Source organism: Salmo salar, chromosome ssa16 (assembly GCF_905237065.1).
Source record: "Salmo salar chromosome ssa16, Ssal_v3.1, whole genome shotgun sequence".
In the NCBI taxonomy this organism is placed as follows: domain Eukaryota; kingdom Metazoa; phylum Chordata; class Actinopteri; order Salmoniformes; family Salmonidae; genus Salmo; species Salmo salar.
In genome coordinates, this window is record NC_059457.1 from 89,244,995 (window position 1) to 89,260,770 (window position 15,776).

General features: G+C 46.3%; 1 protein-coding gene across 1 annotated transcript in view; it reads left to right on the forward strand.

Moving 5' to 3' along the window:
• The window catches only part of LOC106574799 (protocadherin-17), a 167,913-nt gene that overhangs the window by 25,238 nt on the left and 126,899 nt on the right, over positions 1–15,776 (forward strand). The gene's annotated exons all lie outside the window — the stretch shown is intronic.

The following is a 15,776-nucleotide window of genomic DNA, read 5'->3' on the forward strand; positions in this document are numbered from 1 at the left end:
GACAGAACAGAACAGAACATGGTAACAGAACAGAACAGAACGTGGTGACAGAACAGAACATGGTAACAGAACAGAACAGAACATGGTGACAGAACAGAACAGAACGTGGTGACAGAACAGAACGTGGTGACAGAACAGAACATGGTAACAGAACAGAACAGAACATGGTGACAGAACAGAACAGAACGTGGTGACAGAACAGAACGTGGTGACAGAACAGAACGTGGTGACAGAACAGAACATGGTAACAGAACAGAACATGGTGACAGAACAGAACATGGTGACAGAACAGAACATGGTGACAGAACAGAACATGGTAACAGAACAGAACATGGTGACAGAACAGAACAGAACGTGGTGACAGAACAGAATGTGGTGACAGAACAGAACGTGGTGACAGAACAGAACATGGTGACAGAACAGAACGTGGTGACAGAACAGAACAGAACATGGTGACAGAACAGAACAGAACGTGGTGACAGAACAGAACATGGTGACAGAACAGAACATGGTGACAGAACAGAACATGGTGACAGAACAGAACGTGGTGACAGAACAGAACAGAACATGGTGACAGAACAGAACATGGTGACAGAACAGAACGTGGTGACAGAACAGAACGTGGTGACAGAACAGATCATGATGACAGAACAGAACATGGTGACAGAACAGAACATGGTGACAGAACAGAACATGGTGACAGAACAGAACATGGTGACAGAACAGACCATGGTGACAGAACACAACATGGTAACAGAACAGGTGGTGACAGAACAGGACATGGTGTCAGAACAGAACAGAACACGGTGACAGAACAGAACATGGTGACAGAACAGAACATGGTGACAGAACAGAACACGTTGACAGAACAGAACAGAACATGGTGACAGAACAGAACATGGTAACAGAACAGAACACGGTGACAGAACAGAACAGAACATGGTGACAGAACAGAACATGGTAACAGAACAGAACATGGTGACAGAACAGAACACGGTGACAGAACAGAACATGGTGACAGAACAGAACAGAACATGGTGACAGAACGGAACAGAACACGGTGACAGAACAGAACAGAACATGGTGACAGAACAGAACACGGTGACAGAACAGAACAGAACATGGTGACAGAACAGAACAGAACAGAACACGGTGACAGAACAGAACATGGTGACAGAACAGAACAGAACACGGTGACAGAACAGAACATGGTGACAGAACAGAACATGGTGACAGAACAGAACATGGTGACAGAACAGAACAGAACATGGTAACAGAACAGAACAGAACGTGGTGACAGAACAGAACATGGTAACAGAACAGAACAGAACATGGTGACAGAACAGAACACGGTGACAGAACAGAACAGAACATGGTGACAGAACAGAACAGAACAGAACACGGTGACAGAACAGAACATGGTGACAGAACAGAACATGGTGACAGAACAGAACAGAACATGGTGACAGAACAGAACAGAACACGGTGACAGAACAGAACATGGTGACAGAACAGAACATGGTGACAGAACAGAACATGGTGACAGAACAGAACAGAACATGGTAACAGAACAGAACAGAACGTGGTGACAGAACAGAACATGGTAACAGAACAGAACAGAACATGGTGACAGAACAGAACAGAACGTGGTGACAGAACAGAACGTGGTGACAGAACAGAACATGGTAATAGAACAGAACAGAACATGGTGACAGAACAGAACAGAACGTGGTGACAGAACAGAACGTGGTGACAGAACAGAACGTGGTGACAGAACAGAATGTGGTGACAGAACAGGACATGGTAACAGAACAGAATATGGATACAGAACAGAACATGGTGACAGAACAGAACCGATCATGGTGACAGAACAGAAAAGAACATGGTAACAGAACAGAACATGGTGACAGAACAGAACCGATCATGGTGACAGAACAGAAAAGAACATGGTAACAGAACAGAACATGGTGACAGAACAGAACAGAACATGGTGACAGAACTGAACAGGTCATGGTGACAGAACAGAACTTGGTGACAGAACAGAACATGGTAACAGAACAGAACAGAACATGGTGACAGAACAGAACAGAACGTGGTGACAGAACAGAACATGGTGACAGAACAGAACGTGGTGACAGAACAGAACATGGTGACAGAACAGAACAGAACATGGTAACAGAACAGAACATGGTGACAGAACAGAACGTGGTAATAGAACAGAACAGAACATGGTGACAGAACAGAACAGAACGTGGTGACAGAACAGAACGTGGTGACAGAACAGAACGTGGTGACAGAACAGAATGTGGTGACAGAACAGGACATGGTAACAGAACAGAATATGGATACAGAACAGAACATGGTGACAGAACAGAACCGATCATGGTGACAGAACAGAAAAGAACATGGTAACAGAACAGAACATGGTGACAGAACAGAACCGATCATGGTGACAGAACAGAAAAGAACATGGTAACAGAACAGAACATGGTGACAGAACAGAACAGAACATGGTGACAGAACAGAACTTGGTGACAGAACAGAACATGGTAACAGAACAGAACAGAACATGGTGACAGAACAGAACAGAACGTGGTGACAGAACAGAACATGGTGACAGAACAGAACGTGGTGACAGAACAGAACATGGTGACAGAACAGAACAGAACATGGTAACAGAACAGAACATGGTGACAGAACAGAACGTGGTAACAGAACAGAACGTGGTAACAGAACAGAACATGGTGACAGAACAGAACGTGGTGACAGAACAGAACATGGTGACAGAACAGAACATGGTGACAGAACAGAACGTGGTGACAGAACAGAACGTGGTGACAGAACAGAACATGGTGACAGAACAGAACATGGTAACAGAACAGAACATGGTGACAGAACAGAACATGGTGACAGAACAGAACAGAACATGGTAACAGAACAGAACATGGTGACAGAACAGACCATGGTGACAGAACAGAACATGGTAACAGAACATGGTAACAGAACAGAACATGGTGACAGAACAGAACATGGTGACAGAACAGAACATGGTGACAGAACAGAACATGGTGACAGAACAGCACAGAACATGGTAACAGAACAGAACATGGTGACAGAACAGAACGTGGTGACAGAACAGAACATGGTGACAGAACAGAACATGGTGACAGAACAGAACGTGGTGACAGAACAGAACGTGGTGACAGAACAGAACATGGTAACAGAACAGAACATGGTGACAGAACAGAACATGGTGACAGAACAGAACAGAACATGGTAACAGAACAGAACATGGTGACAGAACAGAACATGGTAACAGAACAGAACATGGTGACAGAACAGAACATGGTGACAGAACAGAACATGGTAACAGAACAGAACATGGTGACAGAACAGACCATGGTGACAGAACAGAACATGGTAACAGAACAGGTGGTGACAGAACAGGACATGGTGACAGAACAGAACAGGTGGTGACAGAACAGGTGGTGACAGAACAGGGCATGTTGACAGAAGAATGTACGTTGTAAAACCAGATCATGTTTCATCAGTCCTACACTAGTGTTGTTTATCTCTGGGTGATGTTTTCTAGGTGGTTATGTCTGTTTCAGTGGAGGTGTGTGTGTGTGTGTGTGTGTGTGTGTGTGTGTGTGTGTGTGTGTGTGTGTGTGTGTGTGTGTGTGTGTGTGTGTGTGTGTGTGTGTGTATGTGTGTGTGTAGTGCAGCACCTCTCTGAGAACCCGCCAGCTAGATTTACTCTCATTAATAAGTCATAGAGATGAACCAATCAGAGGCAAGAGGAAGATGTCACCATAAACATCTACCATCCACCGCTACTTGTTTGTGTGCATGGGGGATGAACGGAGGAGGAGAGAGGAGGGAGGAGAGAAGGGGGAGAGAGGAGGGGAGGAGAGAGGTAGAGGAGAGAGGAGGAAGGAGGAGGGAGAGAAGGGGGGAGTGGAGGGAGGAGAGAGAAGGACGGAGGAGAGAGGAGGGAGAAGAGAGGGGGAGGAGAGAGGGGGGGAGAGAAGGGGGAGTGGAGAGAGGAGGGAGGAGAGAGGAGGAAGGAGGAGGGTGAGAAGGGGGAGTGGAGAGAGGAGGGAGGAGAGAAGGGGGATCAGAGAGGGGGGAGAGAAGGGGGATGAGGGAGGAGGGAGAAGAGAAGGGGGAGGAGAGAGCGGGAAGGAGGAGGGAGGAGAGAGAGAAGGGGGAGAGATGGGGGAGAGGAGAGAGGAGGGGGGAGAGGAGAGAAGGGGCAGCCTCCCTTATTAAATCAGATGAATATCAGCATTCAGAATTGTATTTCAGATAAACTGCTTTTCATATTGATGTTTCTTCTTTCTTCAACCCCGCCTCCATCTCTCCTCTCATCCCCCCTTTCTCTTCATCCCTCCATCTCTCCTCTCATCCCCCCTTTCTCTTCATCCCTCCATCTCTCCTCTCTTTCCCCCTTTCTCTTAATCTCTCCATCTCTCCCTACTTGTGGGTAAATATCATTATATAAACTGCTTTTCATATTGATGTTTTATATTTTTTTCTATCCCTCTCTCTCTCCATCTCTCCACCCTCTCTCCCTCTGTCGGTCTTTTCCCCCTCTCCCTCCCTCTGTCGGTCTTTTCCCCCTCTCCATCTCTCTGTCGGTCTTTTCCCCCTCTCCCTCCCTCTGTCGTTCTCTCCCTTCTTCTCCCTCCTCTCTATCTCTCCCTTCTCCTCCCTCCTCTCTCTCCCTTCTCCCTCCTCTATATCTCTCCCTTCTCCTCCCTCCTTCCTATCTCTCCCTTCTCCTCCCTCCTCTCTCTCTCCCTTCTCCCTCCTCTATATCTCTCCCTTCTCCTCCCTCCTTCCTATCTCTCCCTTCTCCTCCATCCTCTCTGTCTCACCCTTTCCCGTCCTCTCTCTCTCTCCCTTCTTCTCCCTCCTTTCCATTCCTCCCTTCTTGTGCGTTAAGATGCATTTATTTTTGAAACTTTGTTTCTGCAGTAGCGGGAGGGAGGTAGGGAGGGAGGGAGGGAGGTAGGGAGGGAGGGAGGGAGGTAGGGAGGGAGGGTGGGAGGGAGGGAGGGAGGGAGGGAGGGAGGGAGGTAGGTAGGGAGGGAGGTAGGTAGGTAGGTAGGGAGGGAGGTAGGTAGGGGAGGGAGGGAGGGAGGGAGGTAGGGAGGTAGGGAGGAAGGGAGGGAGGGTGGGAGGGAGGGAGGGAGGGAGGGTGGGAGGGAAGGAGGGAGGGAGGGAGGGAGGGAGGTAGGGAGGGAGGGAGGGAGGTAGGGAGGGAGGGAGGGAGGGAGGGTGGGAGGGAGGTAGGTAGGGAGGGAGGGAGGGAGGGTGGGAGGGAGGTAGGGAGGGAGGTAGGGAGGAAGGGAAGGAGGGAGGGAGGGAGGGAGGGAGGTAGGGAGGGAGGGAGGGAGGGAGGTAGGGAGTGAGGGAGGGAGGGAGGGAGGGAGGGAGGTAGGTAGGGAGGGAGGGAGGGTGGGAGGGAGGTAGGGAGGGAGGGAGGGTGGGAGGGAAGGAGGGAGGTAGGGAGGAAGGGAGGGAGGTAGGGAGGGAGGGAGGGAGGTAGGGAGGGAGGGAGGGAGGGAGGTAGGTAGGTAGGGAGGGAGGGAGGGAGGTACGGAGGGAGGGTGGGAGGGAGGGAGGGTGGGAGGGAGGGAGGGAGGGAGGGAGGGAGGGAGGGAGGGAGGGAGGGAGGGAGGGAGGGATATGGAACTGAGGTGATTATTAAGTCACCCTGCATCAGAACTGGATGTAGATGATCTGAGACTCACATAGAAAATCAACCATTAGAATAGAAGAAAACATCTAACAGAATGGAGGAAAGAAATTCCTTGTGGTTTACCATATTATAGATATATATTATATAGATACTGGTATCATCCCAACCCCTTGTGGTTTACCATATTATAGATATTATATAGACACTGGTATCATCCCAACCCCTTGTGGTTTAACATATTATAGATATATATTATATAGACACTGGTATCATCCCACTAAGGTGAAATGTAGTGCTCTATATAGGGAGTAGGGTGCCATTTGAGCCCTACTGACTCTCCCTCTCGCTCTTTTCCATTTGCCCTGTCAATACCCACAGGAGGGGTTCAGCCTGAAGAATCACTGCCGTTTCAGCCAAGATTTTGAAGATGAATTGTCCATTTGTATAGTATAGTGTAGTGTGTAAAGTATTGTAGACGCTTAACCCTGTGTTATGTTTTATTTATCTGCAAATTCTCCAAATCCAAGTTCCCCTGTTGAATAATTTAGGAAGGCTGTATAGGCTGGGTCATTCTGATTGTTAGTAGTGTGTGTGTGTTGACATGTTTAACTATTCTTATGGGGACCTGAAGTCCACAATTTGACCAACTGGGGATATTTTGTTAATCCCCATGAGGTCAAATGCTATTTCTTGGGGGTTTAGGGTTAAGGTTAGAATTAGTGTTAGAAATTACGTTAAGGATTAGGAGCTAGGGTTAGTTTTAGGGTTAGACTCTCTCCTCTCCTTTAAGGGGATTAGATATATCATGATTTAAAGGAAAGACTCTCTCCTCTCCTTTAAGGGGATTAGATATGTCATGATTTAAAGGAAAGACTCTCTCCTCTCCTTTAAGGGGATTAGATATATCATGATTTAAAGGAAAGACTCTCTCCTCTGGGATTAGATATGTCATGATTTAAAGGAAAGACTCTCTCCTCTCCTTTAAGGGTATTAGATATGTCATGATTTAAAGGAAAGACTCTCTCCTCTGGGATTAGATATGTCATGACTTAAAGGAAAGACTCTCTCCTCTCCTTTAAGGGGATTAGATATGTCATGACTTAATGGAAAGAGTCTTTCGTTTAAGATGTGTCATACTACACCTAACCCTGTTGATACCGTGTTATACTACACCTAACCCTGTTGATACCGTGTTATACTGCACCTAACCTTGTTGATATCGTGTTATACTACACCTAACCCTGTTGATACCGTGTTATACTACATCTAACCCTGTTGATACCGTGTTATACTACACCTAACCCTGTTGATACCGTGTTATACTACTCCTAACCCTGTTGATACCGTGTTATACTACACCTAACCCTGTTGATACCGTGTTATACTGCACCTAACCCTGTTGATACCGTGTTATACTACACCTAACCCTGTTGATACCGTGTTATACTACACCTAACCCTGTTGATACCGTGTTATACTACACCTAACCCTGTTGATACCGTGTTATACTACTCCTAACCTTGTTGATACCGTGTTATACTACACCTAACCCTGTTGATACCGTGTTATACTACACCTAACCCTGTTGATACCGTGTTATACTACTCCTAACCCTGTTGATACCGTGTTATACTACACCTAACCCTGTTGATACCGTGTTATACTGCGCCTAACCTTGTTGATATCGTGTTATACTACACCTAACCCTGTTGATACCGTGTTATACTACTCCTAACCCTGTTGATACCGTGTTATACTACACCTAACCCTGTTGATACCGTGTTATACTACTCCTAACCCTGTTGATACTGTGTTATACTACACCTAACCCTGTTGATACCGTGTTATACTGCACCTAACCCTGTTGATACCGTGTTATACTACACCTAACCCTGTTGATACCGTGTTATACCACACCTAACCCTGTTGATACCGTGTTATACTACACCTAACCCTGTTGAAACCCGTGTTATACTACACCTAACCCTGTTGATACCGTGTTATACTACACCTAACCTTGTTGATACCGTGTTATACTACACCTAACCCTGTTGATACCGTGTTATACTACTCCTAACCCTGTTGATACCGTGTTATACTACACCTAACCCTGTTGATACCGTGTTATACTGCACCTAACCCTGTTGATACCGTGTTATACTACACCTAACCCTGTTGATACCGTGTTATACTACACCTAACCTTGTTGATACCGTGTTATACTACACCTAACCCTGTTGATACCGTGTTATACTACTCCTAACCCTGTTGATACCGTGTTATACTACACCTAACCCTGTTGATACCGTGTTATACTACACCTAACCCTGTTGATACCGTGTTATACTACACCTAACCCTGTTGATACCGTGTTATACTACACCTAACCTTGTTGATACCGTGTTATACTACACCTAACCCTGTTGATACCGTGTTATACTGCACCTAACCCTGTTGATACCGTGTTATACTACACCTAACCCTGTTGATACCGTGTTATACTACTCCTAACCCTGTTGATACCGTGTTATACTACTCCTAACCCTGTTGATACCGTGTTATACTACACCTATCCCTGTTGATACCGTGTTATACTAAACCTAAGAGAGAGAGGGGTATACATCACTGTCAGTGTGTTTGTGTGTCTCATTGTGTGTGTGTGTGTCTCATTGTGTGTGTGTGTGTCTCATTGTGTGTGTGTGTGTGTGTGTGTGTGTGTGTGTGTGTGTGTGTGTGTGTGTGTGTGTGTGTGTGTGTGTGTGTGTGTGTGTGTGTGTGTGTGTGTGTGTGTGTGTAGTGTAGTGTAGTGTAGTGTAGTGTAGTGTAGTGTGTAGTGTGTAGAAGCCACCAGCTGTGTTCTGAAGGACTGGAGGTTTTATAGGCTCATCACTACATGGGGTTTCCCACAGGGGCCTCTTCTGAATCTTCCTCTGGGTTCTTCTCAGGGATCCTTTATAAGCTCACCACTACATGGGGTTTCCCACAGGGGCCTCTTCTGAATCTTCCTCTGGGTTCTTCTCAGGGATCCTTTATAAGCTCACCACTACATGGGGTTTCCCACAGGGGCCTCTTCTGAATCTTCCTCTGGGTTCTTACCAGGGATTCTCAGGATAAATGTGACCGACCGCCTTGATTCGGTCTTATGCAGCAACAATTGAAATGGTGCATTTGAGGAAACAATGAGAAAGTAATTCTGCTTTGAAAGTTGATAAACGTGTAACCTCACTTTTGAGAAAATGGCCTTTGAATGTTTTGGTGCACATGCTGGAGAGCCTTACCTTGTCTGCACCCATTCAGCGTCGTTCACACCCTCTTAATTAAGCCTTAACCCCACCCATCTCTTCAAGGGTTGAGCCGAGAGTTCTGTCCTAACAACAGCAGTCAAGCACCCAAGCTAACTGGCTAACAGTTGTAGCAGTGACATTCACAGTGTTGAATAGCGGCTGTCTATACCACAGTGTTGAATAGGGTCTGTCTATACCACAGTGTTGAATAGGGTCTGTCTATACCACAGTGTTGAATAGAGGATGTCTATACCACAGTGTTGAATAGAGGCTGTCTATACCACAGTGCTGAATAGGGTCTGTCTATACCACAGTGTTGAATAGAGGATGTCTATACCACAGTGTTGAATAGGGTCTGTCTATACCACAGTGTTGAATAGGGTCTGTCTATACCACAGTGTTGAATAGGGGCTGTCTATACCACAGTGTTGAATAGAGGCTGTCTATACCACAGTGTTGAATAGGGTCTGTCTATACCACAGTGTTGAATAGGGGCTGTCTATACCACAGTGTTGAATAGAGTCTGTCTATACCACAGTGTTGAATAGAGTCTGTCTATACCACAGTGTTGAATAGAGGCTGTCTATACCACAGTGTTGAATAGAGGCTGTCTATACCACAGTGTTGAATAGGGTCTGTCTATACCACAGTGTTGAATAGAGGCTGTCTATACCACAGTGTTGAATAGAGGCTGTCTATACCACAGTGTTGAATAGGGGCTGTCTATACCACAGTGTTGAATAGAGTCTGTCTATACCACAGTGTTGAATAGAGGCTGTCTATACCACAGTGTTGAATAGAGGCTGTCTATACCACAGTGTTGAATAGAGGATGTCTATACCACAGTGTTGAATAGGGGCTGTCTATACCACAGTGTTGTATAGAGGCTGTCTATACCACAGTGTTGAATAGAGGCTGTCTATACCACAGTGTTGAATAGAGGCTGTCTATACCACAGTGTTGAATAGAGGCTGTCTATACCACAGTGTTGAAAAAGGGCTGTCTATACCACAGTGTTGAATAGGGGCTGTCTATACCACAGTGCTGAATAGGGTCTGTCTATACCACAGTGCTGAATAGAGGCTGTCTATACCACAGTGTTGAATAGGGGCTGTCTATACCACAGTGTTGAATAGAGGCTGTCTATACCACAGTGTTGAATAGAGGCTGTCTATACCACAGTGTTGAATAGAGGCTGTCTCTACCACAGTGCTAAATAGGGTCTGTCTATACCACAGTGCTGAATAGAGGCTGTCTATACCACAGTGTTGAATAGGGGCTGTCTATACCACAGTGTTGAATAGAGGCTGTCTATACCACAGTGTTGAATAGAGGCTGTCTATACCACAGTGTTGAATAGAGGCTGTCTATACCACAGTGTTGAATAGAGGCTGTCTATACCACAGTGTTGAATAGAGGCTGTCTATACCACAGTGTTGAATAGAGGCTGTCTATACCACAGTGTTGAATAGGGGCTGTCTATACCACAGTGTTGAATAGGGGCTGTCTATACCACAGTGTTGAATAGAGACTGTCTATACCACAGTGTTGAATAGAGGCTGTCTATACCACAGTGCTGAATAGAGGCGGTTCATACCACAGTGTTGAATAGGGGCTGTCTACCACAGTGCTGAATAGGGTCTGTCTATACCACAGTGTTGAATAGAGGCTGTCTATACCACAGTGCTGAATAGGGGCTGTCTATACCACAGTGTTGAATAGATGCTGTCTATACCACAGTGTTGAATAGGGGCTGTCTATACCACAGTGCTGAATAGAGGCTGTCTATACCACAGTGTTGAATAGGGGCTGTCTATACCATAGTGCTGAATAGAGGCTGTCTATACCACAGTGTTGAATAGGGGCTGTCTATACCACAGTGCTGAATAGAGGCTGTCTATACCACAGTGTTGAATAGAGGCTGTCTATACCACAGTGTTGAATAGGGGCTGTCTATACCACAGTGTTGAATAGAGGCTGTCTATACCACAGTGTTGAATAGGGGCTGTCTATACCACAGTGTTGAATAGAGGCTGTTTATACCACAGTGTTGTATAGAGGCTGTCTATACCACAGTGCAGAATAGAGGCTGTCTATACCACAGTGTTGAATAGGGGCTGTCTATACCACAGTGTTGAATAGGGTCTGTCTATACCACAGTGTTGAATAGAGGCTGTCTATACCACAGTGTTGAATAGAGGCTGTCTATACCACAGTGTTGAATAGAGGCTGTCTATACCACAGTGCTGAATAGGGTCTGTCTATACCACAGTGTTGAATAGAGGCTGTCTATACCACAGTGTTGAATAGAGGCTGTCTATACCACAGTGTTGAATAGAGGATGTCTATACCACAGTGCTGAATAGGGTCTGTCTATACCACAGTGTTGAATAGAGGCTGTCTATACCACAGTGTTGAATAGAGACTGTTCATACCACAGTGTTGAATAGGGGCTGTCTATACCACAGTGTTGAATAGAGGCTGTCTATACCACAGTGTTGAATAGAAGCTGTCTTTACCACAGTGGTGCGTTGTCAGACCTGCCCTGTGTTTTGTCTTTCTATAATACTGTATGTTGCTAGTGGATTACTGTTGATTGGATGGAATGTGTTGTTATATCTTTTGTCTGTTAAATGTCTGCTTATTATCCTATTCTATTCAAGTCCATGTTTTTATTATCAACACCAGTGGTATAACATGAGGTAAGATCACAGCCAGCCAGCCAGCCAGTCAGTCAGCCAGCCAGCCAGCCAGCCAGCCAGCCAGCCAGCCAGCCAGCCAGCCAGCCAGTCAGCCAGCCAGTCAGTCAGTCAGACACGACCCGTCCCGATACGACCCGTCCCGTCCCGACACGACCCGTCCCGACACGACCTGACACGACACTACCCGTCCCGTCCCGACCCGTCCCGTCCCGACACGACCCGTCCCGTCCCGACCCGTCCCGTCCCGACACGACCCGTCCCGACACGACCCGTCCCGTCCCGACACGACCCGTCCCGTCCCGACACGACCCGTCCCGACACGACCCGTCCCGACATGACCCGACACGACACGACCCGTCCCGACACGACACGAACCGACACGACACGACACTACACCCTCCATTTAAGCCCTAGCTAGGTTGTCTATGGATTTTGTTTTATTTAACTCGGCAGGTCAGTTAAGAATAAATTCTTATTTACAATGACGGCCTACCGGGGAACAGTGGGTTAACTGCCAGGGGCAGAACGACAGTTTTTTTACCTTGTCAGCTCAGGGATTCAATCTTGCAACCTTTCGGTTACTAGTCCATCGCTCTAACCACCAGGCTACCTGCTGCCCCAATGCAGTGTAGACCAATAACAAAGAGAGTTCCAACCCTCTCTGCCAATAACAGATCGTTGTTTAGTTTTCCTCTCCCCACTCAGACCACTCCCAGACCGACCTGGTCTCATAGATTCACTAAGGAATTTGCCGTAATTGGATGAAGGTCGATTTTCTTTTTCTGACACATTAATTCCTCATGGTTAGATGGTTAATTCTCTCTCTGTTTCCATTAACTATCGTCAAGTACTCTCCCTGCTTGCTAGAAGATTGTGAACTGCCGTGGCTCCCGTGGTCTAATTTGAAGTGAAAACAATCACAGTAAGGTGATTTTTGTTACCCAGAAATTATTTTATATTGAGATGAAAACGGCTTCGTTGAACATTTTTTTAACAAATTAGTTATAAATGGTATGAACACTTTCTCACTCTTATAATCTCATTTGCATTGGAAAAATGATGTGTTCTCCATGTTAAAAATGAAAAATATTTAGGGAGACTGTTGTGAACAAGGTACCACTGTGTCTGTAGGGAGACTGTTGTGAACAAGGTACTGCTGTGTCTGTAGGGAGACTGTTGTGAACAAGGTACCACTGTGTCTGTAGGGAGACTTGTGAACAAGGTACCGCTGTGTCTGTAGGGAGACTGTTGTGAACAAGGTACCACTGTGTCTGTAGGGAGACTGTTGTGAACAAGGTACCGCTGTGTCTGTAGGGAGACTGTTGTGAACAAGGTACCACTGTGTCTGTAGGGAGACTGTTGTGAACAAGGTACCACTGTGTCTGTAGGGAGACTGTTGTGAACAAGGTACCACTGTGTCTGTAGGGAGACTGTTGTGAACAAGGTACCGCTGTGTCTGTAGGGAGACTGTTGTGAACAAGGTACCACTGTGTCCTAATCAGATTATTTCTTATTATCTAGAGTATCACAGCGTGAAACCTGACACCTGTGTGTGTGTGTGTGTGTGTGTGTGTGTGTGTGTGTGTGTGTGTGTGTGTGTGTGTGTGTGTGTGTGTGTGTGTGTGTGTGTGTGTGTGTGTGTGTGTGTGTGTGTGTTTCTACTAGATTTGGCCCTGCCTCGGGTGGACGAATTGACAGCCAGGTGCTGTTTAGTATTTTCTCTACAATGTTGTTGTATCAGTTTGTGGTATGGAGGTTGTTCTGATGCTCTCAGCGGTTGTATCAGTTTGTGGTATGGAGGTTGTTCTGATGCTCTCAGCGGTTGTATCAGTTTGTGGTATGGAGGTTGTTCTGATGCTCTCAGCGGTTGTATCAGTTTGTGGTATGGAGGTTGTCCTGATGCTCTCGGCGGTTGTATCAGTTTGTGGTATGGAGGTTGTTCTGATGCTCTCAGCGGTTGTATCAGTTTGTGGTATGGAGGTTGTTCTGATGCTCTCAGCGGTTGTATCAGTTTGTGGTATGGAGGTTGTTCTGATGCTCTCAGCGGTGTTATCAGTTTGTGGTATGGAGGTTGTTCTGATGCTCTCAGCGGTGTTATCAGTTTGTGGTATGGAGGTTGTCCTGATGCTCTCAGCGGTTGTATCAGTTTGTGGTATGGAGGTTGTTCTGATGCTCTCAGCGGTTGTATCAGTTTGTGGTATGGAGGTTGTTCTGATGCTCTCAGCAGTTGTATCAGTTTGTGGTATGGAGGTTGTCCTGATGCTCTCAGCGGTTGTATCAGTTTGTGGTATGGAGGTTGTTTTGATGCTCTCAGCGGTTGTATCAGTTTGTGGTATGGAGGTTGTCCTGATGCTCTCAGCGGTTGTATCAGTTTGTGGTATGGAGGTTGTTCTGATGCTCTCAGCGGTGTTATCAGTTTGTGGTATGGAGGTTGTCCTGATACTCTCAGCGGTTGTATCAGTTTGTGGTATGGAGGTTGTTCTGATGCTCTCAGCGGTGTTATCAGTTTGTGGTATGGAGGTTGTCCTGATGCTCTCAGCGGTGTTATCAGTTTGTGGTATGGAGGTTGTTCTGATGCTCTCAGCGGTGTTATCAGTTTGTGGTATGGAGGTTGTCCTGATGCTCTCAGCGGTGTTATCAGTTTGTGGTATGGAGGTTGTTCTGATGCTCTCAGCAGTTGTATCCTGCACACACACCACCAACTCCAGGATCAGATAGTATTTACTGCAATCACATATTTTATGTATCTTGCTGTTAAAGCAAAGCAATGTTGGTGCTGAGTGTGGTGTGAACATGCCAACAGGAAGGAAAGGTGGACAACATCCCAACTGACACATATTCCCTATGTAGTGCACTACGTTGACCAGTGCCCATAAGGGAATAGGGGGCCATGTGAGTGGCTACTTGCTGTGTTTGGGACATAGGGTACACTCCACTACTTCCTTGTTCTTAGAGTTGCGTTCAATTTTACTGCTTGAGTGTAGGGCTTAAGGTGTGAGAGGTATGGTTGGCCAACACCCTGTTCCACTCAGATCACTCTACCAGTCTGTGTGTGTGTGTGTGTGTGTGGGGGGGGGGTCAATCTAACCAGTCAGTCTACACAGCTACTGGTCCATCCAGGCTGTGTTAGGGAGCACACAAATCGTTGATGTGTTTTAAACAAAGGGTTTCTAAGTTCTGAGTAAAACACTCAACTCACAATAGGCTATTGCTCTCTGTCTCTGTCTCTCTCTCTCTCTCTCTCTCTCTCTCTCTCTCTCTCTCTCTCTCTCTCTCTCTCTCTCTCTCTCTCTCTGTCTCTCTCCTCTCTCTCTCTCTCTCTCTCTCTCTCTCTCTCTCTCTCTCTCTCTCTCTCTGCTCTTGTCATCTCAGATAAGCAGTGCAGTAGCTCATGTTGCTGACGACTGAAGCCAAATTCCTGATGATGAGATTATGTTGTCATCAGGCAGTGTGGAGAGTATGTATCGATCTGAGCACAGTCTTAATAAATGAAGTACGCCGTCGCAACGCAGAGACAGAGGCGTCTAGCTGCTTTATGACATAATGATATACCTGAACAATCCTCCACTATTTATGTATTAAACACCCTGAGACACCTCGAACATCTCTCTCTCTCTAGTCATCTACTCTCTCTCTCTCTCTCTCTCTCTAGTCATCTACCCTCTCTCTCTCTCTAGTCATCTACCCTCTCTCTCTCTCTAGTCATCTACCCTCTCTCTCTCTCTAGTCATCTACCCTCTCTCTCTCTAGTCATCTACCCTCTCTCTCTCTCTAGTCATCTACCCTCTCTCTCTCTCTAGTCATCTACCCTCTCTCTCTCTAGTCATCTACTCTCTCTCTCTCTCTCTCTCTCTAGTCATCTACCCTCTCTCTCTCTCTAGTCATCTACCCTCTCTCTCTCTCTAGTCATCTACCCTCTCTCTCTCTAGTCATCTACCCTCTCTCTCTCTCTAGTCATCTACCCTCTCTCTCTCTCTCTAGTCATCTACTCTCTCTCTCTCTCTCTAGTCATCTACTCTCTCTCTCTCTAGTCATCTACCCTCTCTCTCTCTAGTCATCTACTCTCTCTCTCTCTCTCTCTCT